Raw genomic sequence first — 27,728 nt, 5'->3', positions numbered from 1 at the left:
CACGGACAGTGGGAGGGGGGTAGCGGGAGGGGGGACGGACAGCGGGAAGGTGGCCAGGAAACAGCCAGCGGGACAGGGACAAGGTTAACAATGAACACAAACATCGGTGTAAAAAAAAAAAAAGTACACGCCCACAGTGGCCACGTCTTCATGATGTTGCGGAGAGGGAAAGAATCGGCGGAACGCCCACCAATCGCCTCAGGAAATGACAGACAGTTCTCTCTTCCAATGGCTAGCTTCCATTTATGGAGCTAGCCAATGGAAGAGAGAGGCGGAACGAAGGCCACACTGTTCTAACATAAGATTTCGCCTGCGCGAAAGGCTGCGCAGTGCGCAGCTTTCGACAGGCGAAACCTAAAAAAATGAATACACCTCAAAAAAATAATTTAAAAATTATGTTATATACAATTACATTTTAAACAATCATTGGTAAAGCAAATAGGCCATGCCAATTTAAGAGCTAATGGCTTTGCCAATATGTTTTAGCCATGTTGTACACCAGTGTGGTTGCTGTTCAACATGAATAAAACTTGGTGGGGTAGAGTGCTGTGGAGTGGAGTGTCATAAAGTGGAGTAGAGTGGAGTGTCATGGAATGGTGTAAAGTGGGGCGTGATTGAGTGGAGTGGTGTAGAGTGTCATGGGGATAGTAGAGTGTACTAGAGTGAAATGGCATAGTGTGGAGTTGAGTGGAGTAGAGTGTTTGAGTGAAGTAGAGTGGAGTGGCAAAAAGTGACATGTAGTGGTGTAAAGCAGAGTGGAGTGGTGCAGTAGGTGGTGCATAGAGTGAAGTAGAGTGTTGTAGAGTAGAGTAGAGTAGAGTGGCATACAGTGGAGTGGATTGTTGTAGAGTTGAGTGGCATGGATTTGGAGCAGTATAGGAGAGTGGAATGACAGAGTGGAGTAGAGTGTTGTAGAGTGGAGTGGTGTACAATGGATTGGCATATAGCATTATACAGTGGAGTGGCATAGAGTGGAATTATATAGAGTAGAGTAGTGGAGGAGAGTGGAGTAGTATGTTGTAGAATATAGTGTAGTAAAGTGGCATGGAGTGGCAAAGAGGAAGTTGAATAGAGCATCGTAGAGTGGACTAGTGCCATGGAGTGGAGCAGAGTGTTGTAGAGTGAAGTGGTATAGGGTGGAGTAGATTGTCGTAGAGAGGAGTAGAGTTTATTGGAGTAGAGCATCATAAACTGGAGTATCGTAGAGTGTAGTAGTGTGGCCTAGAGTGAAGTCGCGTAAAGTACAGTGGTGCAGAATAGTTGTCATAGAGTGCATTGGTTTTGAGTAAAGTGGTGTGAGTGCATTGGCTTAGAGTGCAGTGGTTTAGAGTAGAGTGGCATAGAGCACACTGACATAGAGTAGAGTGGTGCAGATTAGAGTAGAGTGGCATAGAGAGGTGCAGCGTAGAGTGCATAAGTGTAGAAGGCAAAGGCATTGAGTGGAGTGGCACAGAGTGTAGTACAGGGATGTAGAGTGCAGTGGCATAGGGTGCAGTGTTGCAGAATAGAGTGGAGTGGCATAGAGTGAAGTGGTGCAGAGTAGAGTGGAGAGACCTAGACTGGAGTGATATAGAGTGCAGTGGCGAAGAGTGCAGTGGTGCAGAGTAGAGTGGAATAGATTGTACTCTCATAGAGTAGAGTGTTACAGAGTTGGGAAGATAGGCATAGAGTGAAGTAGTATAGAGTGCAGTGTCATAGAGTAGCGTAGAGTGTAGTGGTGTAGAGTGCAGTAGTGCAGAGTTCATTGGCGTAGAATGCAGTAATGTGGCATTAAGTAGATTGTTGCCCAGTAGAGTGCAGTGGCATAGAGTGCAGTGGCACAAAGTAGAGTGAGACAGAGTTCATTGGCGGAGAGTGCATTGTTGCATAGTAGGGTGTTGCAGAGTGCAGTGGTGTAGAGTAGAGTGGCATAGAGTGCATTGGTGTAGAGTGCAATGCTGTAGAGTGTTGCAGAGTAAAGTGACATAAAGTGCAATGGTGTGGCGTAGAGTGTCGCAGAGTAGAGTATAGAGGCGTAGAGTGCAGTGGTGCAGAGTAGATTGGCGTAGAGTGCGGTGGTGTAGACTGTATTGGTTTTGAGCAAAGGGGTGTAGAGTGCATTTGCGTTGAGTGCAGAGGTGTCGAGTGATGCAGTGTAGATTGCAGTGGTGTAGAGTGGAGTGGCATAAAAGTGGAATGGCGCAGAGTGAAATGGTGCAGAGTGGAATAGAATGACATAGAGTGCAGTGGCGTAGAGTTGAAGGTTTTAGAGCAGAGTGCAGTAGCATAGTGTGCAGTGTCATGGAGTGCAGTGGTGCAGAGTAGATTAGAGCGGTTTAGAGTGGATTGGCATTGAGTGCAGTGGCGTAGAGTGAAGCAATGCTGGGTAGAGTGGAGCAGAGTGTGGTGGCATACAGTGCTTTGGTGTAGAGTGCAGTAGAGTGGTGCTTAGTAGAGTGCAGTGGCATAGAGTGCAGAGTGCAGTGGTGCAGAGAAGAGTGACATAGAGTTCCGTGGTGGTTGCAGAGTAGAGTAGTGCACAGTGAAGTGACGTAGAGTGGAGTGATGGAGAGTGGAGTGATGCAGAGTGGAGTGGCGCAGAGTGTAGTGCCGTAGAGTGCATTGGCGTTGAGTGGCATGGAGTAACATGACATAGAAGTCAATGAAAGAGAATGCAGTGTTGCAGAGTAGACTGTCATAGAGTGCAGTGGTGTTTAGTAGAGTTGAGCAGAGTGCATTGGTGTGGCGTTCAGTGGCACAGAGTGGTGCAGAATAATTGTAGTGGCATAGAGTGCTATCACAAAGAGCACAATGCCATAGAGTGCAGTGGCGTATAATGCAGTAGGATAAAGTGTTGCAGAGTAGTGTAGTAGGGTAGAGTGCAGTGCATTGGTGCAGAGAAGATTGACATAGAGTGCATTGGTTTTGAGTAAGGTGGTGTAGAGTGCATTAGCACAAAATGCAATGATGCAAAGTAGAGTGGATTGGCGCAGAGTGGAGTGGCGCTGAGTGCAGTGGTGCCTAGTGCAGTACTCTTGAGTGCAGTTGCGTAGAGATTGTTTGAGAGTCGAGTGGAGTGGTGCACTGTAGAGTACAGTGTCACAGATTTCATAGTAGTGAGTGGTGTAGAGTGGATTGGCATAGAGTTAACTGGTGTAAAGCGGAGCGGTACAGAGTAGAGTGCATTGGCGTAGAGTGCATTGTTGCAGAGTTAGTGGCATAGAGTGGAGTGGCGCAGAGTGGAGTGGTGTAGAGTGCAGTGGAAAAGAGTGCAGTGATGCATAGTAGAGTAGTTGAGAACAAATGGAGTGGTGCACTACCCCAGTGGTTTGTTTCCGTGACAATAAATGGTATGATATTTTCTTTTTTTGTGAAAAAACGTTTTTGTATTTGATAATCCAACAAATATGTGCAACAAGCCTCAGCCAACACGTTTTGTTCAAAGGGATTGAACTTCGTCAGGGCGTATGTATTGTACAAAAGGGTTAAGTAGAAGTAGAACCGCCTTTGCAATAATGATATCCAAAGGCGGTTCTAGGAAGGAGCTCGGGTTGCTCACGGCTGCAGACGCATCTCTTGGGCCCTTATCAAGGAGGCCTTGGAATCGCCACCACACACATGACTTCACTCACACTTGGATACGGTTCATTCCCTTAAGGAGACCATCGAACTTCAGAGTTCTACTTAACCCTTTTGTACAATACATACGCCCTGCCGAAGTTCAATCCCTTTGAACGAAACGCGTTGGCTGAGGCTTGATGCACATATTTGTTGAATTATCAAATAAAGAACGTTTTTTCACAAAAAAAGAAAAAATCAACCATTTATTGTCACGGAAACAAACCACTGGGGTAGTGCACCACTCCATTTGTTCTCAACTTCTTTTTTCATATCTGCCTGGCAGTTTGCATCTCCCAACGGCAGGTGCAGGAGAAGTTTGTGCACACCAATTGTGACTTCATTAAGAATCACCAGCAACGGGAACGTAACTAAGAGGTGCGGCTACTGGAGTCTGTCGTTGACCCTTGCCTTCCATAGTAGAGTAGTGTTGGCTAGAGCGCATCGGCATAGAGTAGAGTGGTGTACAGTAGAAAGGCTTAGAGTGAATTGGCGTAGAAAACAATGGTGCAGAGTAGAGTGGAGTGAATCAGTTTGGAGTGGTGTGGAGTGAAGTGGTGTAGTGTGGGGTAAAGTGATGCATGCATTGTATGGTAGCATACTGCCATTACAGACAACACATCTCCAATTGAAATGACCATTTGCACAGACGTACGGTTTTTCTGACAAACGTACACAGCACACAAACGATAATGTATGGTAATGTAATCATGTAGAGTATTGATTTGTTTTGATTGTAATAAAATATTTGTCTCCACCACACTTCATCATTACCAAAAAATGTGCTTCACTTGTGCTTTTCTAATTCTGATATAGTTTGAAATATTTGCACAGTTCATTTACAGACATTTAAATTTTGTTTTTGCTAGAAAAGAATTACCTTGTACAGCCTTCCTCAAGCACACCCCCAGTAGCCATCATGTTTGTCACATAGACCCCCTCACCCCTAAACACCAATCTCCCTGGAAGTCACAGCCTGACATTTTACCTCTGTCTTTGAATGCACAGCAAATGTGATAAGAAAAGAACAAGATTTAAAGGCCTGTTTACAGAAATTGAGCACTGGTTGAAGAATACAGTAAACAGGATTTAGTCAACGGAAGGGACGTACTCAAGCTAGACAGCCGAAAACAAATAGAGCCAGCAAATAGAAAGCAAGCAAATGCGAGTTACAACCCACAAAGTCAATGGTAAACAATGGGGAAATGCATTCCCTGGGAAGTTTTCTGAATGTCCCCAAGATATCATTAGTAAACCAGACAGCTGAGCTGTCTGGTAGGCTTCCAGCTCAAAAAGATATAAAATACCTCAAGACCTCATTCTTATCAGTAATGACATCACATTTTTTACATGATATTTGTGTCTATCGATATTTTTTAAATAATATTTTGGTGGAATATATTATACATTTCCTACTCTCCTCCCATTATCTCTCCCATCCATGACCATATTTATGCTGTTCTTCTGTCACTCTTTTTTTACATTCTGTCTCCTTCCAATTTCTTTCCCTGTTTTTCTACCTTTTCTACATCAGTCTCTCATTCTCCTTTTGTCACCCTCCATTCTTTTCTCTCCATTACTTTTCCCTTTCCATTTGCTCCTGTCCCCTAAAGTGCTACCCCTCCTCTCTAACTTCTTCCACCACTTCAGGTACCCCATTCCCATGGTAGCAGTTGTTCAGTTCTTCCTCACTCCTTTTGTCTCTCCCTCACTACTTACTATCTATCTATCTATCTATCTATCTATCTATCTATCTATCTATCTATCTATCTATCTATCTATCTATCTATCTATCTATCTATCTATCTCTGTCTGTCTGTCTGTCTGTCTGCCTACCTACCTATCCGTCTCTCACCTTTCCTCCTTTCCTACGCGTGTGTGTGTCTGTCTATCAGCCCACTTCTATATACAGTGGGTCATATACATATCCTCCTCCTCCCCATCCCTTCCCTTCGCCTCAAGCACCCATCCTAAACCCCCATGGATATGATCAGATCTTCCTCTTTCTCTCTCTCCTTCCTCCCTTCTCTGCCTCCCCTTCTCCAATTTCTCTTTTGTCTTGCATAAAGCTGACTCCTTTCCATTAATTGCTGTCTCTCCCAGTACCTCAACTCTCCATGAAAGCAGTTCTGTGGATATTTCCCCCTCTTTTTTCCTTCTTAATTTTGAACTTGTTATGTCTCCTATAGGACCCACCCTCATCCCCACTCATTCCCACCTCTACCTTCTCTCCATGCTAGAAGTCCTGCAGCTTTTCCCCCTTCCCCTATCACTTTCTCCTGTTTACTTCCCTTCCTTCCTCGCTCGCTCTCTCTCCCTGTTCCAGCTCTTGTCACCTAAAGCTTTATACCGTCCTAACTCTTTGCATCTCTCCCGCTTCCCCACACGACTATCTCTGCTAGCCTGCAGAAGTAATGCGTCCCTCTCTTTTCCTCTTTCCTCCTTTCCTCTCTCGCTCTCTCCTCCTCTCCCATATAATATATCTGCTGAAACCCTGCACCCCCCTCCCAGCCGCTGCACCTCTCCCTGGGCTGCATCTCGTCCTCCTGTCCTCTCTCTCTTTATTATTTATCAGAGCACTTTCCCTGGGACAGTCTTATAAATGGCGCCGCCGGTAATAGATGTGCAGTTTAATCATACCCAGAGCGGCCTGCTCCTTCTCTGGCTGCCAGAAGCCCCCTCATTAATCGCAACAGTCTCCCGCTTCTGTTTACAGTGGTCCATGCGGAACACAATCCTTAAATCTCCATCAGCGGCAGGACGGGCACTCGAGGGGGCCGCTCTCTGCGCACACTCCCTTCGCAATAGTTTCGTTTATAAACTGCTTGCAGGCAGTTTCTCTAGGGGGAGGAGATTGGAGACTGGCGATGCTGTGACGTGCAGATCTTTCCATTGCCCCTGCCAACCTCACGCAGCTCACAAAGGCGGCCTTCTCAGAGGCGTAGAGTTATGGGGCTGGCTTAAGGCTGATTTGAAATGGGCACTTCTTTGTTAGGAAACTACACAATGGTGATCCGCAAAGCCTGGGTGTTAAATGCAAGATTGGAGAACAGAGGCCAAGATGAGGCCTTGCTGAGTCAGTTACGAGGTGTCAGTGCAAGAATAGGAGCCTGGGATGGTGATGTAGGTGCCCAGGTGATGATACTGAGAAGAGGTGAGTTTAAAAGGTCGGGGAGAGTTTTCCTTGAGGTTGTCCTCCTGAGACCCCGACCAGGCATCGGATGTCCATCTTTTAAACTCTCGCCCACCTTGAGGTTCGGAGGTGAATCAAGTGGTTAGTTGAGGGCCCAGTATCTGGATCACGTTCAATTCCTGCATGACTGAAATCACCCGCTGGATGAAGACCAACCGTTTGAAGCTAAATGCAGACAAGACCAAAATCATGATCATCTGGAAGAGCATAGACCCAGCCATTTTATGTGTGGAGCTCTCCGCCCTGATCGTGGAGACTTTGCAGACGCAAACTTACTGTTAACTTGTACTTTGTGGATAGCAAAAAAGTAGTAAACTTACACAAAAGAGTAAATTTACCTTTGTGAATCAGGGCCTCTTAACCCAACAGCCTTACCCAAAAACCTACAATCATATCAATGCTTCCAAACTTTTGTTTATTTACTTGCACAAAGCAATAACAATCAATCTCGGAATGATTAAACTATTATCAGGACAATTCTTGCATTTCTGATCAGGAGGGCCCCTTCTCAGTAGCGACCCTTGATTGGGATGAGTGGCGGGGGCAGGCAGGCGTTGGGGGTATAGGGGTCACGAAGGAAGGGGGCAAAATAAAAAATAATATTTGTTTAAAAAACGTACCTTCAGCCGGCCGTGTTCCGCATCACGCTCTCTGCTCCGCTGCTTTAGGCACAGGCTCCCAGAATGCCTGCGGCCAAACCTAAAGCTGCTTTCACATGAGGACAGCTTCAGGATTGGCCTGAGCACCCTGGATTAGTGGTCCAGACAGACTGGGAGTCTGTGCAGCTGGGGTTGGAGAAAGGTTCACTGTGCATGATGGTTTGGCAAACCATCATACGCAGTAAAGGTAGTGCATTACCACTCCCCTCAGTGCCGTCACCCCACCAGGCCCTGCCCCCAAGACTCTGCAGGAAGGGAGGAATAAAACGGGTGTCGTTTTTTAGGTCTAACCTGAGCCAGCGCATGCGCTGCCCTACGAGGCATTTAGAAGTGGGCTTTTAAAAGTGCTTAGAAGAACAACAAGGAGAGCAAGGGTTGTGTTCACCGAGGGTGAACGGGGAGTACTCCTGTACCCCTGGGTATAACTGCAGAAAAAACAAATGGAGGAGTACCACCAGCAAGAATTCACAGGTTGCTATGGGGGTAGAAGGTTTTTACAAAGTGGAGAAAGTCTCCTTTTGTTAGAAACCCCTCACTCATCACCTAGTGATGACATGCTTCATCATCGGGGTCCACCCTAATGACCTAGCGTCATCAGGGTGTGCTACAACACCTGATTACAGTGGAGCAGGTTGTGAGTGATGGTGCGTGAGAAAAAAGGGGGGTAGGTGTGTTAAAAATTGTCCTGGTTTGAACTTGAGAAAAAGATTTTTTATTGGCAAGCAACTGGACAATGTTAAAATCGTGGCGAGATAAAGTGAGGGCAGTGATGAGCCCGTGTATCTCTCTATGTGTTGGGTCTACATGTTTCAACCTTAGAGGTTATAATGAACCAGGTTTTCGTCAGGACCTTAAAACCAAATTGGTGGACGGTCTGCGTCCCCTAAAAGACGCACCCAATCCTACCAAATGGGACCACTGGTAGGCAAAAGTGTGCCTGTGGTATCGGCTCGCACCACACTGGGTGAGCTCTAAAAATCAAAAAGCTCTCGATGGAGTGTTCGAGGACTTCATAGGGCAGGGGAGGTTACTCTCGTGACCAAACGTATTAGTTTGCCGGCGAGTACTCTGGCTGGTAACCTACTACCTTCACCGCCCTTTTAAAAGTGCTACCACACGCTTTTACTGGCCTCAAGCTTGCGGTTACGTGCGTGCATGTGCGCAGCCACCATCTGGCTTTCTGTTATGGCTCATTAAGCCTTACAGCGCGCAAATCACTTTTACTACCCCCTCCCTTCTCCCCCTCCCTCCTTTTAGTCACCGGACTGAATCTGACGCCGGTTGTCTTATCACAAGCTCCTGCTTTAGACATTTTGGGCTCACAGCCGTCAAAGTCAGTCTGAGGCTGCCTAACTGCAATCACACAAGTCTCACGACATTTTCCTGGGTTGTCTCTCGTTTTATGGTTCCCTGTATCCTCGGTCTTGGGTGGGGTCGATGTCCGCCGTCCTCTGACGGGTCTCTAAGCTACTTGTACAAATATCACCATGAAGTGCATCCTGCTATAGACACTGCTCTCCCCAGGTGTTCTCTCCTTCACTGTTTGGTCTACGTCGTGCAACCAGGGGGTAGTGCCCCACTCACCACCACCAAAACCCCTCTCAACATGGATGCGGAACTGCGATCCTGCTCCAATACAGATCTACACCATAAAACCAGTACTAAAGCTGATAATATTTTATTTAGCACACTGCACCTCACACGTAGCATATAACGGAACCAATGCACATGTAAAGATAAACTTGTTGTTTCATCAGTTACAAATACGCAATTGAGTCTTGTCATCACTTGGAAAACATATTTTTACTTACGACTGTCTACGTGCTCTCTCTAGCTCGTGATAAGATCATATAACTAAGCGACACTCCGCTATGGCCACCCCTGTTTCTTCATATGCGAAACTGAGACAGCCAGCAAACAATATTCCCGGAAGTGTGCGTTACCATGACGACAGTGGACGCCCAGAGGTGTATGTTTGCACGTCGTTGTGTGTCTGGATGCGATTCTGTGTGTTCCCTCCTATGTGCCCTAGTGTGTGTCTGTTTGTGTGTCTGGGCATGTGGATGTGCCTCTGTGCCAGCGCGCGGATGTCTGCTTGTGTATGTGTTCATGTATGTGCATGGGAATTCCTGTGTGCGAGTACATGCATAATAGGCTGCAGTGGGTGCTATGTAATGTAAATACGGTAAGCTAGGCTCTGTCTGGAAGGTGGGCGGGGGCCGGGGGTGGGAGGGTCCCTAATATTCACACCCATTCATTCCTTCATTCACACATTCCACCATTAGCTCGGTGTGCTGCTTGGCCACAGATCAGGAAGGCTCCATTACGGAGGGGATGGAGGGAGAGGGAAGGGGTGCTGTGCAGCGCTGTGGGTGTACTGAAGCCTTTCTGTACTAGCAGAACCCGATCTGCTTGGGGATGCGCCCTTCGTCAGCCATGAACTAAACCGACACCCCCCTCATCGTATTTCCCACCTGAGAGTTCCTACGTTAAATCTCCTCCTGGCACATATTTTGCTTCCGTAAATATTCCCCTCTATTCTCCCATCTTTCTTTTTTTCCCTAGTAGATCCTCCTCTACCTGTCTTCCCTCTATGGGCACTCTTCAATGTCCTTCCTCCTACACCGTCCTGGGTAGCCCCCTCTTACATTTTCATCCATGTTTCATTTCAAGTCTTATATTTACTTTATAAATTGTATTTTCACCCCTATATTTCCCATTCGCAGAATTAAAATTCAACCGTAGTCTTTGCTCCGTTCGATATCCTTGTTTATATTTGTATCCTTTAATTTCTTTCCTGACTGCCATTCCGACCCAAGCCCTATTTGGCCTTATTGACATTATGCACAGTTATATTTCCCTACGTTTATTGCCTCTATTATCGCCCTTGTTTTTCCAACTTCGTATTTCGCCCTAAACTTCCCACCTTTCATCCTCACCGTTGTATTTTCTCCCTTATATTTCCACTCTTACATTTGGAGTCTTTATTTTCCAATTATTTTTCCACCCTTAGAACTGCGCCTTGATATGTCCTTCTTTAGTTTCCACACACAGTCTTCACCTCCACACTCACTACTCCCCTCGGACTTTTATGTGCCCATGTCTGTATTTGCATGTGTGTGTTACTGTATGTGTGTGTGTCGGTGCTGGTGCGTGTATCTCAATGGTAGTCTCTATGAGAGTTTGTGTGCCTTTGTGTGTGTCTGCATATGTGTCTCTACGTGTGTCTGTTTGTCCATGTGTCTATGTGCGAGCGTGAATGTATGTGTGTCTGTGTGTGTGTCTATCTGTATGCGTGTCTAGGTGCGAATGGGTATGTATGTGTGTCTGTAAGCATGATGCCAACATTTTAGGACAGGGAGGTGGGAGATGTGAAATAAAAAATTGGGAGAATGAAAATTCCCCATAGACGTCTATTGTGGTAAATGCAATTTCAAGCGGGAGACAGCTGAAATAAAGCAATTTTTGGCTTGGAAAATCGGTAGTCTCCCGCCTGAATCGGGTATATTGGCATGCATGTGTGTGTATAAGTGCGTGTGTCTGCCTCTCTGCGTGTCTGTAATTCTGCCTCCCTGTGTATCAGCATGTCTCACTGAGATTCTGAATGAGTGTGTGTGGTTTGCGAGAGTGTGCGGCTGCCTCTCTGCATGTGTGTCTGCCTGTGTGTGTTTGCGTGTGGAGGAGGCTGTGTAACTGCCAAATGGTCCTTTCAGAGCACAGCCGCGGGACCTTCCTTTGTTGTTTCAAATCTGGAGCACACAGCACCCGGGGCTGCCAACGTCTACCTCCTTGTGCAATAAGTTGTAATAATTTCATCGAAAAGCCTGGGCAGCTGTTTGCTTTACGTTCAGTCCGTGGGGCCTTGTTTACCTTCCGCTCCACCGTCATAGCTCAAGCAAAACACTTAAAAGGTCCCAAAGGCGAGACCTACTGGCTATGCCAGTGCTTGTTTTTCTTTCCTGCCATTTTTGCGTGGGGCGATGTCCCTTCGCCATAGCGGAGGAGCTGCTCCTGCCCCTTCTTAGATGTGGATATAGAACTGAGGCAAATGTTAACTTTCTAGGGATAAATTAGCAGACACAAAAAGCCTGCGTTTTACAAAAGTGATACATGTCAGAAAAATGTTATTCAGGGAAGTAGAGGACCCGCTGTAATTTCTCAGTATTGTTGTGAGCCATTCTGAGTAATTACATATGTGAGGGAACTGAAATCTGACACATTATGCACACACACCCTTGCAATGGACATGCTATTATTGTTGTTATGTGTGGGAAGACAGGTATACAAATCTGTGTTATTTTGCCGGTGGGATTTGTTCCCATAAGTAGGTAAAATGTGTTATTCAGTTTTGTATGTGTGTGTCTTAATTTGACAGTGTCACATAGCTGACTGAGTAGAGGAGGAAAGAGTTTCAGGTTGGGCAATGAGATAATCTTTTAACCTATTTCCAGTTCATCAAGTGTAAGTATCATTTTAAATGTATCAACTTAACTCACTTTTGGATTGCCAACCTCATGTCTTCCATGCTCTCGGCTGAACCAGAAAATCACTCACCAAGTGATGTGCAGGTGTGTTTGTGATTTCTTCTGAATCAATGCACCTCTATTGTTTTTTTGAGTGCATGTCCAAAAAAATGCAATTTTGGGAACCTTGGTTAAGTCATTAGTGGCATTCTGATCACTCGTCCTTCCATAAAAAGCTAGTTCTGTTAAGGTTAGTCTCCCTTAGTTAACAAAGTTCCAAATCAATGCTGGTGGGTGAGGCTGAGAGAAAAAGAGTGCTTGGAATGAGAAGTCACCCTTGTCCTTACCTGTCCCGTCCCATGATCCCATGCCAGACCATCTTCACTTATTTCTCTACAACTGACAGCCACACCTAGACCTACTGCTAAGTCAAGGCGATTTTTAACCCTCCCAGAACCTCACCAGTGCAGTCATCCCTTCAATCCAATAATTTGTATATCAGTCTTTGAGGGGACATGTTTCATCCCCAATGAATCAACAGCTTGCATTTATTGTTCAGTTTTACATGGTGGTGCCAGGCCCTGCGAGTGAGCGCATTTCACCCTAGGTAACCAAAAGACCAGGTTTACGTTTGGGCACCAGTCATTTCTCCATCAGTATTTGGTTGTCTTGAAGACTTCTTTAGACTCGATCATTTTGAAAGGTGTGACTAACATCTAATTCGATTGCCTGTCCTGTTGATGGTTCTCTCCCTTTTCGGGTATCGATTTGTTTTAATTAATTCATTGTTACGTCATCTTTTTGGACAGCTATCCACCTCCCAATTTCTTTTCAGCTTGTTTGGAACGTTCTCAGTATATGCCATGTTTCCCCCACCCCCCCATGAAAGATGCCTGGTATGGTAAAGTCCTTGCTACCAATGTAAGTTGCGATGTTGTGTGTCTTAATTGGAGGTTAGTGTAAACTAGTTCAGCATGTTTGATTCTGATCTTGGGTCTGGATTTCGGGGCACTGGGTTTAAGGCACCGCTGGAGCCCAGCGTCCATGGTCCCAGTGTCCATGGTATATGCAGACCGGCTCATACTGCCTTCATAGCACGGCATGATTATCTTCTTAACTCGTCAGGAAAATCATACTACCTGCTTTTAAGGCAGATCCTTCTGATCCGTGAAATGCTATTCTGGGTGAGCCCACCCTCTTTGCACTTCAAAGGCAACACTCAGCGTAGGATGGTTCTTTGTGACACAGAAGTAACCAGTTTTTTTTTTTTTTGGGGGGGGGGGGGGTTTATATAGCGCAAACTTGACCAGAATGTATCAGGTATCAGAGCGCTTTACATGAGCACCAGTTGCGTTACAAAAGGACAATTTTGTTGTTGTTAGGCACAGGGAGATTAAGTGATTTGCCCAGAATCACAGGATGTTGAGCTTCGTTGCCGAGGCTCGATCCAGGTTCCCCGGGTTTGAAGTTGACTGCTGTAGCCATCAGGCCACATCCTCTCCCATTACTGCTTCTTTTGGAATAGTTGCTTCAGAACTGAATCCCCAAGATAGTCGTTCTAAGGCAGAATCTGGCAGAGAATAGGTAGAACAGACTTCCTAAATGCAGCTATTCACTGGCAGGGATGGTAGAGTGACAAGATGTTCCATGTACTGCAATGCAGCTCCAACAACACCTACGAATCCAACTGCTCAGGAGATGAGAGATAAACAAGACTCTCGGGCCAGATTTATCAAAGTGTTGTGTTGTCCATGCGTCAACCAAGATAGCGCAAGAGCAACGCATCGCTAAAGTCAGATTGGCCAGGCCACTCAAGGCCACATTTCTTGGCCCTGCGGTGCTTGGTAAATCTTAAGTAACGCAAGGCAGCGGAAGTTGCTGCCTTGCATTAATTTGCCCCAGGGAGGCGTTCCATGGGTGGAGCGTGGGTGTTTCCACACATCCACCCATGGATTTTGGAGAATTCCCAGATTTACCAGAAGTGTTAGACCTAGGAATGCATCAAAATGCTACACCTTCCCACCAGAGGTGCAACGAGGGAAACATCTTTATTCCTCCCCGTTTTTTTAACTCTTTTTTACTCTTTTAATGTGTGATGCATTCTCCTGCAACAAACAATCCGGCATTCTACGCAGGCAGTCTTGCACCATGAAGCAAGGGTGCCTGTGTTAGAAGCCAAAAGTGAACCAGTGCACAGAGACGACAGGAATGCTCTGTATAATGTTACGTATGGAGCACTACTGTCCTCTCCTTTTCATGCAGCGCAGTAAGGTGTCTTGCTGTATTGTGTTGTGTGAAAAATGGATAAATCTGCCCTCAATGCGCCCCAGTGCAGCCGCGACTAAACTGAATCCAGCTAATGACAGAGGTGTAACAAAATCAAGATGCTAATTGGACCCCAGTCCAGCTCCAACAACATGCTATGTCCAACGAATCGCAGACAGGGGTGGAAGAGACAAAAAGGCTCAGTGCAGTCTAGTCCACCTCCCACAACATTCTAAAACCAGCTATTCACAAACAGAGGGGGGCAGAAAATCTCGATGCTCTGTGTACTGCAGTCCAGCTCCCACAAATCCTTAAATCTAGCTTTTCAAAAACAGGTAGAAGAGAAACAATATGCTTAAATTGCTTCCCAGGCAAAGATCTAAAAGAAACAAGGGGGCATATTTACAAACCCCTATCGCCACAGCAGCGTCACTTTTCATGACGTTTTGGTGGCGATAGAGTCTTCGCCTTGTTTACAAGCCAGCATTAAGCCACTTAATGTGGCTTAACGCTGCCTTGTAATTAAGGCCCCCTTTCAGCGTGAGAGATGAGGGCAATGGGTGTTGCGGTGGGCATTGCGCCGCAACACCCATTGATTTTGAAGCTGCCCCATATTTATGAGGGTGGCGTAAATATGGGGAATTGCCAAAATTAAGACCAGGGTAAACCTGGTCTTACCCTGGCGCAATGAGTAGAAATGTTTAATTTCTCCTCGTTTTTGCTGTTTCCATGTGTGCTGCGTTGTGCAGCATGCATGGAAACAGCAAAACCCCATTGATTGCTTATGTGCAGGACGGTGTCGCTTCCTGCACATAAACAATCATTAAGAAAATGACGTTTTGCAGCTTCTATGTGTGCAGCACAAAACACACAAGTTACAAAACAGCATTTAAATATTGTTTATGTGCAGGAAGGGGCACCTTCCTGCACATAAACAATCTTACCCTGCAATGCAGACACCTTTGCACACTGGTGCATTGGCGCTAGGCAGCTAAATTTAGCGCCAGCACAGGAGGAAACGCAGGGCAGCAGCATATTGTTGTAAATATAGTGCAACCCTGCTTTTCAGAGTTGGCAGAGCGTGGCATTAAGCTAAGCAGGCTAACGCCATGCTCCGCCACGTCCATTGTAAATATGCCCCAAGGTGTTTAACCCCTATCGCTGCTGCCGTCGGCCGTTGGACGTCGCGCGAGCTACCTCCCTGGTGCTGCGCAGGTCCAACGGCCGACACGGCCGCACCCGTGTCTTCGAATGTTCAGCACTGGCGCTGAACGTTCGAAGCAGTAAACGGGTTAATGCACTCTAGTCCATTTCCCACGACGCTCCCATTGCAGCTCTCCACAAATAGAGAAGGAAGAGAAACTTGAGCTAAGATTTATGAAACAATCTTTGCTACGCAGTGCAACAACTAAAGACTTTCAAACTTGCACAAATTAGCTGTGCTGTGTTACATGCGAGAGAACAGAAAAGCACCATATCTACTATGATGTAGAGTTGATTTCCTCCCTCTCTGCGCGATGAAGATATTTAGGCTGTTGTGTTCCAACATACAGTCCTCTATGTCATAGTGCAAGGGTGTGTGTGTTCTGCAAGGAAAGGTTTTCGTACTGGAACGGGACCCTTCAAGTACAAAAGCTATCCTTTAACACTTTTCCAGCTTCGTAGGTATGCTGTACAATGCAGCACACTTGCAAATTTGGAAAAATGAGGAGAAAGAAAAACATCCCCATTTACACCTGCCTTAAGATAGTGTAAGATTTCGGCACAAATCCTAGTCTACAAGTATTTGTAGATGGGGATTTGCATCAAAACCCATGGTTGGTTGCATGGAAACGCTCATTCACCACCCATGGAACGCCCCCTTGATGCAAAGTAATCTATAACAGCACACTGCACAACGTTGTGTTACTTTGGGAAACTAGCAAACGTAAATTCCAGATTTGTGTTTGATAGTAAATCCCTGCATAAGACTTTGCACTGTTTGCTACACAAAAGTAATTCAAACCAAGCACAAAGCATCAGTAAATCTGGACCAAGATGTTTAATGCACTCCAATCCAGCTTCCACAAACCTAGCTATACACAGACAGTGGTGCCAGAGACACCAGGAGTTGAGTGCCCTGCAGTCTAGGTCCCACACTATTCTGCATCCATCTTTTCAAAGAGGGGTAGAGAAGAGAAATAAGATGTTTAAGATGCTTTCCAGACAGAGGTGGAGGAGAAATGTGATGTTCAATGTGCTCCAGTCAAGCTCCCTCCAACAACCTGAATCTAGTTATTCACTGACAGAGGTGGAAAAGTAACAAGATGCTCAATGAACCAGTGTCTGACTTCAACAACCACAATTCACAGACGCATTCACCAAGCACATTTGGCTCTCTTAATGCTTGACGTGGGCCTGTATATATGGCTTATCCTTGGCACAGGCTGTAGATGTGCAGGAGTCAATAAGCCCAAAGCATAAGTACACAACTAACAAAAGTCTTTGATTTGTATTCTTTTATGGGAATTTTATTTAACAAAAAAAGATTTATCATGAACTAACAAAAGTCACTTACAAAAGCTTTTGGGGGCACCTCTGTTGGTAGTAAAGATCCAATAATACATTTTCTTATCCAAAGAAAATTGTTTGTACACATCATATGTTTTTCTGTAGTGAATATATTTTTGTGTCTTTTGGAAATATTTATTCCAACATTCCATATTCAAATCATACCTGAATGCGGTCAATAAGCTCAGTACATGCCCAGATCATCTATTCCTATGCTAAAGTGTTTCACGACCCTAGCCGCTTTTTCAAGGCCTTTTATGTCTTAAACGCAAACCTTCTGTATTATATAGGCAAATGTGTTACACTCAGGGCAACAGGTCTAGAATGGAGCCCAAGGGGTCACCAATGGCTGAGATAAATGTAAACATTCCTTCCATCATCATGTTGTCTGTTGAAGTAGGCCGAAACCGGTCTGAGAGTGTGTGTGTTCATATCTGGAGGGGACCTGGTCTGACTTTTTCCAGTGGAGCAGGATTTAGACTGATTCGCATATGCCTGGTCTCTATCCAGTGCGGAACAGTCCAAAACAAAGATGGTCTGGAATGTGGCACAAACATTTGCCTGTTGCTTAAATATATTCAAGCATTCATTCCATGTGTTTATTCTCTGATGCATAAGGTGTCCTAAGTGTGTCCAGGTGGGAGTCCCATGCTGACTGTGCCACAAGACTCAAACCATGTTTTACTAACAAGACTTTATTTAAGCAGGCCGAAAGTGGTCTGTGTGCTTCAGGAGAGGGCTATCCGGGTGATTTCAGCTAGACTGTTTCAACTGGGGCAGGACCAGGACTAATTTTCATATGGCTGGTCTCCATCTAGAGTGGCACAGTGGGCATAACATGATGGCATGGAATGCGTCCAAGCGCGCTCCCCATTGGCTGAGATTAATTCGTGCATTCCACCCACCACTTTGTTGCGCTTTTTTCAGAACATTGTGCATATACTCAAGTGTAAGTGGCTTGTATCAGTGTTCGTGGGCCTCGTCTGCACAGCGACCAATTGGGAGCGCCGCCTGCCGGTGTACCCGCCCCACCCACGGAGATGTCGCAGTCCCTGACTGCCGCGAGGTGTATGCTGCATGGGGTGAGGTTTAGCGCTTCCTGCCGCGCTTCCTGGCGGTATGTCATTTGGATAATGGTTTATTGTAAGGGGATCTAATTAGCCGTGGCATTCTCCTGCCTGACACAAATGAGGTTTTAATTTTATTGTCTGTTCCTCACTTTCCACTCTACCGCACGAACTCCGCAGGCAGAACTATGCCAAGCGCCGGGCACCTGCGTTACCTTAACCCACCACGAGTTTCAAGTACGAATCCGTGCGTCGAAAATGTGAGTCGTCCAAAAACGTTCGCTTTTTTTGTTTTTCCCCAGATTATTTTTGTTACTGAATTTATTGACAGCATGAAGCTACAATGACATGTTCACCCCTCAACCGCTCTGAAAAAGCTCCCCCACACAGTTGATCCTGAATTAGGTCTGACTCTCAGGGCCAGATTTACAAGCCCCTTGCGCCACTTTTGCGTCATTTTTCCCATGTTAAAAATGACGCAAAAGTGGCGTAAGGGGCTTGTAAATCTGCCCTGTGTGCTGTGTAACCCCATCTTCGCCTCTGCTGTGAGCAGAAGCCATCCTCTCTGGCTCTGGTCGAACAGACACCCTCTGGCTGCTCCTGTCCGCCTCGGGACGCGCCTTGCAGGGTTGCTCCCACTGTCAGGAGACGCCGCACAAGACAGATGGAGGCGTTTCCTGGGAGCGCGGAGGCATTAATCAAGCCGAGGGTTACAGACACCCCCTCACAACCCGATAAGCGAGCCTGCCACGGGGACACGCTGGCCTATTTCCGAAAGCAAACACATTCGAACCAGGGGACAAGCTCGGCGCCGGAGGAGATGGGCGACAGGGACAGCGAGTGCCCAGACCGTGCCTCTGTGCGCCGTAGATTGTATATGACAGAGTCTCAGGGTGTACTGACAGTATACGTGAATTTAAAGTCTGTCCATGTGCACCAGCAGTACACTACGTGCAGTACTGGCTCTGAAGTCTGAACGGGTACCAGCTGCACAGTGCGTGCATTAAAAGTCTCTCCGTGAATCCCACCAGTATATTATTTATTTATTTATGCGTTTTTATATAGCGCGGACTTTACCCAAAGGTGTCAGAGCGCTTCACAATAGAAACAGAACTGATACATAAGAACATTACAAGTGAACAAATTACAAAAGCAAACGCTAAGTTACATGAGGCAAAAGTGACAATTGTGAGCAAACAAATACAAGGGGTAGCAAACGGTGCATTACAGGAGGAAAAAGTGACATGTGTGCAGGTTACAAAAGCGTACAAAGTACAAGTAGAGGTATAGTACTGCAATACATGGCAGACACTCAAACACAAGAACAGACGTTACGTAGGCAATGGTGGCACTTGTGCAAGTATCGAAAGCAAACAAAATGTAAGAGGTAGCAAACAGTGTGTTACAAGAGAAAAGTGATGTGTGCAGGTTACAAAAGAGTACCAAACACAGGTAGAACGGTAATACTGCAATAAATGGCAGACTCTCAAACCACAAGAACACACTGGGAAAGCACTTCCATAGTCATGGAGAATAGAATTTTCTCTAATAAAAGGTCTTCCTTCAGATAATAGAGAGGGCATGAATTAAATTCGGAAGTGTCTTTGAAGGAGTAGAACTTTGAGGTCAGTTTTGAAGGCCTGGGAGGAGGAGGTGGTCCGGAACTGAGGCGGAAGTGAGTTCCAGATTCGCACCGCGTTGCCTGAAAAGGAGTGGGCCATCGATCTTTCCTTCTTGAAAGTGGGAGGTTCAAGCAGTAGATTTTCTGCATTTCGTGATGGTCTAGAGCCTCCAGAGAGTTTCAGTTTATTCGCCAGGTAGCGAGGAGAGGAGTGCAAGGCTTTGTGGGTGATGCAGGCAGTCTTGTAGATAGATCTTGCCTCGAGGGGAAGCCAGCGGAGGGTGGATAACATGGGTGTGATGTGGTCGCTTCTTTTGGCCCCATAAATGAAACAAGCTGCTGAATGGAGAACAGACTTAAGGGGGGACAGGTGGTATTTGGGGAGGCCAGTTAGAAGAGAATTGCAGTAGTCCAGTCTGGAGAGAACCAGCGATTGGACCAGGGTTTTAAGGTCATGCTCCGGGAAGAAGCAACAAATCCCCCAAAGAAGGCGCAGTTGGTATCGAGCAGACTTTGCAATTGAATTAATGTGGGAGATTAGATTGAGTTTTGTGTCGAGTATGACACCAAGGAATTCTGCGCTGTCGACAATGATGGGTTTATTGTTCAGTAGATTCATCTGGTCCATCCATGATTGAACCGGCGGAGGAGAAAGTGAGGAGGAGAGGAGGAGGAATTCAGTTTTGGAGGGATTCAAAATCAGTTGATGTGTTGACATCCAGTTTTGAATGCAGTCCAGAGTAGAGCTTAGGACGGAGAAATCGTGAGTGGAGGCAACCTTGAGGTAGATTGGAGTGTTGTCTGCGTGGAGATGATAGTGGACCCCAGATTTACTTAGGAGATTTCCCAGTGGTTCCAAATAGAGATTGAACAATGTGGGTACAAGTATAGAGCCTTCAGGAACACCTTGACCTACCGCCAAAGGAGATGAAAAGACTGTCCGCTATTTTGATCATTTGGGATCTATCAGAGAGGAAGGAAGCAAACCATTTAAGCACAGTGCCCTCCATGCCCATTCTCTGTTGAAGAGTGTTGAGGAGGGTGTTGTGATTGACAGTGTCAAAGGCTGCAGAAAGGTCAAGGAGAATTAGAAGACAAGACCCCCCGAATCGAGTATCCACAGTATGTCATCAATCACTTCCAGCAGGGCTGTTTCAGTGCTGCAGTTTTGGATGAAGCCGGACTGAAAATTGTCAAGAAGATCATTGTCCTTGATATGACGAGAGAGTTGTTTCGCCACACATCTTTCTGTGATCTTCGCAAGAAAGAGTAGGTTAGTGATGGGGCGGAAGTTGTTGAGGTCATTCGCATCAGCATTGGGTTTTTTAAGCAGAGGGGTGACCTGCCCAGTTTTGAGGGGAACATGAAGGGAGCCTTGACAGAGGGAGAGGTTGACCAGAGTGGTCCAATAGGGAAGAGAATGGGTATGTAAGTCAATGGCAATGGCACTAAGGATGGGGTCAAGAGAATGGTTGGAGGGCTTTGTTTCGAGGATGCACTTGAGGAGGACATCTTCAGAGATGGGGTCGAAGTCCTGCTCAATGGCTAGTGATTTGCGCTCCTCTGGAGGGGTAGGATGAGCGACCTGATCCACAAGTGATTTCACTTTTTCATCAAAGAATACAGCGAAATCCGCTGCTTTCTTTGTAGAATCCTCCAACTTGGAGGTTGGGGGAGAGCAGTTAGTATTCTTGATGAGATCAAATAGTTTTTTGGGTCTATTTTTGGCTGAGTCAAGGATGGTTCTGAAGTGTGATGCTTTCCCAAGGAAGATGTGCTTGTGGTACTTGGATCTTGCTGAACGAAGCGTGGCCAAATTATCGGTGGAGGGCGCTTGCCTCAATTGTTTCTCCAGGAGTCTTAGGTGCTTCCTTTCTTCATAGAGGGATTTGTTGAACCAAGGTGCTGAGGGAATGGGCCTTTTCTTTTTGCTTTGGAGAGGAGTGACGTTATTGATTTCGACTGCAAGGACTGAGAGGCATTGGGAGGTGAGATTGTCAACATCTAGGTTCGGGTCTAGCCTTGGAAGTGACAGCAAAGCTGATTCACAGAGGGAAACAGTGTCAATATTTTTAGTGTCACTGAACCAGGAGGTAGCCCTCTTAGGTTGGCCAAGAGTTACAGAGTGTGCTAGGTGAAGAGAGAATGGGATGAGGAGGTGGTCAGACCAGTCTACGTGAATAGGGGTAGCAATAGAAAGCATGCCTGCTTTAGAAATAACAAGGTCCAGGATTGAGCCCTTAGAGTGTGTTGATTCTGTACAGTGTTGGATAAGATTGTTTGTAGCGAGGAAGGTGGCCAGCAAATTCGTGGAAGAGTCTTGCGGAGAGCCCCAGTGGAGATTGAAGTCACCCACGAAGGTCCGATTGTCACTTTGCGAGTATTGGTCGCTGATGAAGTCAATGAGTTCCTCAATAAACGAAGGGCCACTGCCAGGTGGGTGGTAAATGGCATGGAATCTGAGGGGTGAGCGGTGGTGTAGTTGAAGCTCAAAAGATAGGCATTCAAAAGTGCGGAAGGCGCTGATAGGAGAAGCCTTAAGTTGAAGGGAGTTTCTAAAGATGACTGCAACACCTCCCCCAACTTTGACAGTTCTATCATTCCTAAAAATAGAATAGCCTGTGGGTAATAGGAGATCAAACATAGAGTGAGACGTATCGTTGAACCAGGTCTCTGTTAGGAAGAGCATGTCAATATTGTGAAGGGTGATGGTATCGGAGATTTTGAGTTTGTGTTTTATTGCAGATCTGCAGTTGTGGAGCAGACAGCGCATCTCTGTCGAGACTGTTTTGGTGACAGGGCACTTGGGCTAAAAAGGGTGATAGGGATATTGTACTTATACGGGGGTGACAGGAGGGTTTAGGTGGATGCTTGGTTCTGACAGAAGAGATGTTCGGAATAGTGTAGATAGTTGGTTTACTCGAAGATGCAAGTTGAAGAAGGGTGGCGTTCAAGGGCTTGTGTGAGTGAACGATGTTTGCAGACGACAGGTTATGCTTGGCTATGATGGGATGAGGGGGCAAGGTGCATCTCGTGGGAAGGTGAGAGTTTTCCAAAAGAGTTGAGGTGAATGGGAAAGTGGAAATCTTGGAGCTTAAAAGTGAAATGGTAGCTACAAGCTGGGAGATGGAGGTGATAGGAGAGCCTAGCTTATTTTCAAGAGAGAATAGGGCAGAGCACGGAAGGTTGGGTGTCTCAATGGCAACAGGAGGGGGTGAAATTGGTGGTGGAAGGCAGGGAGAGGTGGGGGGACAGGAGGAGAGTTGGGGTATAGGGTTCATAGGTGGGGAAAGGTGGAGGTTGAGAGTGGGGGTTGGTGTATCAGAGGTGAAGGGAGAGTTGTCTTTGTTTGCATTGCATGGTTTACCTATTATTAACGCACTCTAGCAGTGCAGTGTGTGCATTACACGTCTGTCCATGTGTACCAGCAGTACAGTGCAGGTACTACTATGTCCGAACGTGAAGCAGCGCACTGCCTGTGTTACAAGTCTGTCCATGCTTAGCAACAGTACAGTACTAAATCTGAAAGTGCTACAGCACACTATGTATATTACAAGTCTGTACACGCGCACTCCATGTATTACACGTCTGTCCATGTGTTCCAGAAGTACAGTACAATTACTTTAATGTCTGAACGAGCAGCAGCGTCCTGCCTGTATTACAATTCTGTCCATGTGTAACATGAGTACATGGAGTCTGGACATGCAGCAGCACACTCTGTGTCCATGTGTACAGTGTACCAACAGTACAGCGCCTGGATTACCGAGAGTGTATGACTGAGGTTGAACGTGTTTCAGCAAGGAAGTGTGTGAATGTGAGAAACTAGGTCCTTGTTGCAGTATCCATCCCTTTTCTCAGGTTTTGGTACAACTTTGACTGAGCTACACTGGGTCCCTGTCAACAAGGCTCCCAGTACCAGTGTCCTTTCCCTACTAAAAATACAACAAATGACCCCTCTTCAGCAACCCCTTTAAGTCCCTGGTAAGTGGTACCCCTAGTATCTAGGGCATGGGTACTGAAGAAGGTCCTCTGGGGCTGCAGCACAAATTGTGCCACCCAAGGACCTCTCACCAAGAACAGGCAGACTGCCCTTGCAGGCTAGGTGTCTTGGTGCAGAGAAAACAGAGGAGTGGACATGGCACACAGCCCTGTGTGCCATGCCCACATGGACTGCTTGAGGAATAGGTAAGTCACCCACACTGCAGGCCCTATAGCCCTAAGGCAGGGTGCACTATACCCCATGTGTGGACGTATCTGCATGAGTAGATAAGACCCCGCAATGCAAGCCATTCTTAAATATTGTAAGTGCACAGGGAAGCCATAGAGAGTACATGGGCTGGATACTTGTCATTATGAGTTTCCTAGCTCAATGATGACTTCACTGTACCCTAAGATGTTTGGTACCAAACATCTTATCTGAATAAATCCTCACTAATGCCAGTGTTTGATTTATTAATAAATGCACACAGGAGACCCTCCCGAGCACAGGTGTGGTCTTTGACAAGTCTTAGCCGGCCTGCCACCACCAGACATGTTTCTGACCTCATGGGGTGAGAGCCAGATCTCTCAGAGGGCAGAAACAAAGCCTGCTCTGGGTGGAGGTGCTTCACACCTCTTCCAAACCCGGAATGGCATATCAAGGCAGGAAGCTTCAAATGCGGTGCCGCCTTTGAAATCTAAGCCAGGCAACTCCAGAGAGTGAAGGATGCCAACCCCCTTTCCTGCTCCAATTTTGTCAAGAGGAAAGGTGGGAAAATTAGTTAGATGAAGAGGAGTGCCCACACTCAGCAAGCACCACCCCCGGGGTGTGGCAGGCGACGTGGAAACTACACATCTTGAGATGGTAGGAAATCAACCTATCAGGGCTAGGTTAGTGCCAGAAAGTGGTCACTTAGAGGGTTTAGACACCCTAAAGGTAGGTAGCACATTGGCTACTACCTGTTTCCTGCTTTAATGCCGCTAAATTAAGTATTTAGGCGGCATCCTTGGACCTTGCAACTTAGATTCAACAGTACTCATAAGTGCAATGGACAAAGAAGAGCTGCTGTAGAAAATTGGTGCCAAACCATGCCAGTTGCTTCCAGGATTCAACCATCATGGCCTTCTGTCTCATACTGCAACTGTGAGGCCTTCAAAAACCCTGTCACCTCTAGCCTTTGACAAATTGCAGAGAACCTCCCTTGGAATAGAGGAGTTACTCTCATCCAGCCTGCAGGGACCGAACCTCAAAGTCCAGTTTACCGACCTGCTGCTCCCCGGTGACTCCAAAGCAGCAGTCAAGCAAGAAGAGGTACACCTGCTCCTGAGGGTCACATCTGTCCCAAAGCCAAGTGAGAGGACACCAGGACCTACCGGAGCCGTGTCAATGCTGGGGTACCAGACCCCCTGCACAAAAAACTGAGACGAAAAAGTCCAATCCAGACTCCAAGGACACAGACACCCATCAGGGGACTTCAGACCCCTAAGACCCACTCCGTGTGTGGCCCAGCTGTCCTGGAATCACCTCTGCAACCTGCCTGCCTCCTGACCACAAGGACCATCTCGACGCACAACGTTTGGCTGCCCTATCTGCTCTGCACCCAGCCCGCCCTGTCTGGGTAAAGATGAACCAGCTATGCCCCAGTGGACTGCGACCCTTGCAACCTGCTCCCTCAAGTGGGACCCCCCAGACTTACCTTTAAGTCCATCTGTGCAGTGTGTTTTCTGGTGTCCTTCTTTGTAGTATGCCTGCTACCAATGAGCTCAGTACCCTGCTCCCGGCATAATCCGGGATGCTCCCGATTTTCGGCATTGGGAACATTGGACCTGGCCTTGATACTTATTGAAATCCAGAAGGTGAACTGTAGTACTGAAAATTCTGGATTCGAGAATTAAACTTCATCATAGCATGACGATTTTTATATCAAAATACCGAGAATGGCTAGTACACTATGTACAAACATTTTCGTCAATTTCGAGTGACGATTTCACCTCGAAATCGTCATTTTCGTTCTGAACCCTTGGCTTCCATTTTGTATGCGGCAGCCATTTTGTGACTTGCCCTTTACATAGGCTTATGATACAGCTAAATTCGATCCCAAAGGACACATACACCTTAATTGACTTTCCTGTGACCTGGGCAAGTTGGAACCATTGCCCCAGGCCGGACCTGTTTGGTCAGTTCCTCTCCCAGTGGCCGAATGAGATAGCATCAAGGCTCAACAGGCCATAAAACCTTTTCAGCACACACACACCCTGCCGAATCTTGCTCACACCTGTCCCTGCTCTTTTCTCTCACTTGCTTTATGATGGGGAGGTGCCCGTTTTTATTGGGGGTCCACCGATATCTGATGAAATGTTGGGCCTTGCCGTGTGATTTGTTGTGGGCTGGACGAAGTGAAATATGGACATGTCATCATGACTCTGCTTTTCCTTTGTAACAAAGAAATGTGAATAGTATACTGTAAATTCGAAGAATGTTTGCCTAAAGCACAATATTTCGTATAAAAAGAGAAGCCTGACTTTGTGAAGTTGAGCAGTCTCCTGAGAATATACATCCCATGTGTTATACTTCTAGGACGCTTGTTTCTTGGTTGCAGCCAATAAAATCGATCCTTGACTTCACCTAGAAGACTCTGAGTTTCTGTGTTCTGAATCAGGGAAGAACCCGAGGTCTTTGGGTGTACCCTGGCACCGCTGGGTTACCGGTTTGGTACCGGTTCTGAAAAACCCAGTACCTCAGTTGGCGCCCAACGTGGGGCGATTCCAGCGGTACCAGTCCAGCCAGAGGTTCGTGAGGAGCTTTGTGTAAAAATTCTGGAGGAAGGCCATCCACTTCATCGACCCTCTGCATGTCGACGTGGTCCGAAAGTCTTTGCTGCGAGGTTCCCCGCTTCCCGATGGCTACAAAGGACTGCTGCCCTGGCTATCGCCCTGATTTGGACCCTTGAAGTTTGGTAGAGCGAAACGATAAGACGAGTCTTCTGGTGACGTCATCGATATCTCAGTTAAGTATAAGTGGAGCGTCTCCCAGTCCTTAGTTGGTCTTAGTTTGAGTATCCTTTGGGATCATTTTTGGAACTTGCAAGTGCCAAAGCCGAAGGACTCGTGTATTCACGAGAAATATCGTAATCGATAATCCTTTGAAGTTTGGAGCTAGACTAGAGAGCGAAGATGCCTGGTCTTAGACTTGGAAATTTGTTTTGTCTTGGTTGTAATAATAGGGACTCCCGATTGGAGGACTCATGTCTGGTTCCTCCGGTTGGAACTCCAACTTACGAATTATATGTAAAACATGGAGTAGGGCCCATCACATACAATGAAGTGTGGATCAAATACACCAGAAAAGATGGTGTTTTAAAATAGCCCCAATATGGTAGCTTTGACACAGAAATTTTAGACAATCTCGAAGTTAAACTTTTCAAAAAGAAAGCCCGGCCGGCGATGTTTGACTCTTTCCGCCTATGGTGTAAGGAAGCCAAACAGAAGGAAATTAAATTAGCAAAGAAAAATAAGAGAGAAGGGGGAATTTCGATAATGCAAGCTGCTATGCAGTTTAAAGACAATGAAGAAGAACAGATGAGTGAGCAGTTGCACAGGCAACGTAAAATGGTAATAGATAAATGCTATCCAGTTTTGCCACAGCATCTTCAGCAAGATGCAGCAAAAGAGCTTGGAAAAGATCCGTTAATGGGGTATTTATTAAGTTCGCCACCCCCCTATGCGCAAAATGCCACAGCACCTCCGCAACCTTTAGTTGCGCAACCTGTTATTGCATCGCCTCCTGTTCCTCCACAGCACCCACCAGCTGTTCTTCAGCTGGCTCCTGCTCCTTTGGTGCAGCCTCATCAAGGCCCACCGATCACATCTGTTTCACCTGTGCTTTCTACCACTTTGCCTAGTACACCTTCTATTTCTCCTAATGATCCCTCTGCTATTGCTTCTGCCCCTGCCTTATCTCACCCTGTTTTTCCACCCGTTCTTCCTTCAGTTTCTCCTTCCGTTCGGCAGAGAATGGCCAACACTGTTACTAATCTTTTCTCACCTCTTTTCGGGTCGCCTACTACGACCCCTAACATGGAACGAAGACAGTTGCGAAGTCAACTGCCTGACTATCAAGAGAGATTCACTGAATCGTTTAGCGCATAAATGGGTTATGGACACTGTAAGGTATGATGTAGAGTCTGTCATGGAAGTCTTCCGACAATGGGAAGCACCGACGCAGAGATATGTTTTTGAACAAATGTGTGTTTTCCTCTGTGAGGATTTGGAAGTCAATGATCTGGAATACAACCCGCTCAAGTTGTGTCGTGTACGGTTCGAGTTTGGAGAGGG

The sequence above is a fragment of the Lissotriton helveticus genome, chromosome 3_1 (genome assembly GCF_964261635.1).
Source record: "Lissotriton helveticus chromosome 3_1, aLisHel1.1, whole genome shotgun sequence".
NCBI lineage: Eukaryota > Metazoa > Chordata > Amphibia > Caudata > Salamandridae > Lissotriton > Lissotriton helveticus.
This window is presented reverse-complemented; position numbering follows the sequence as displayed.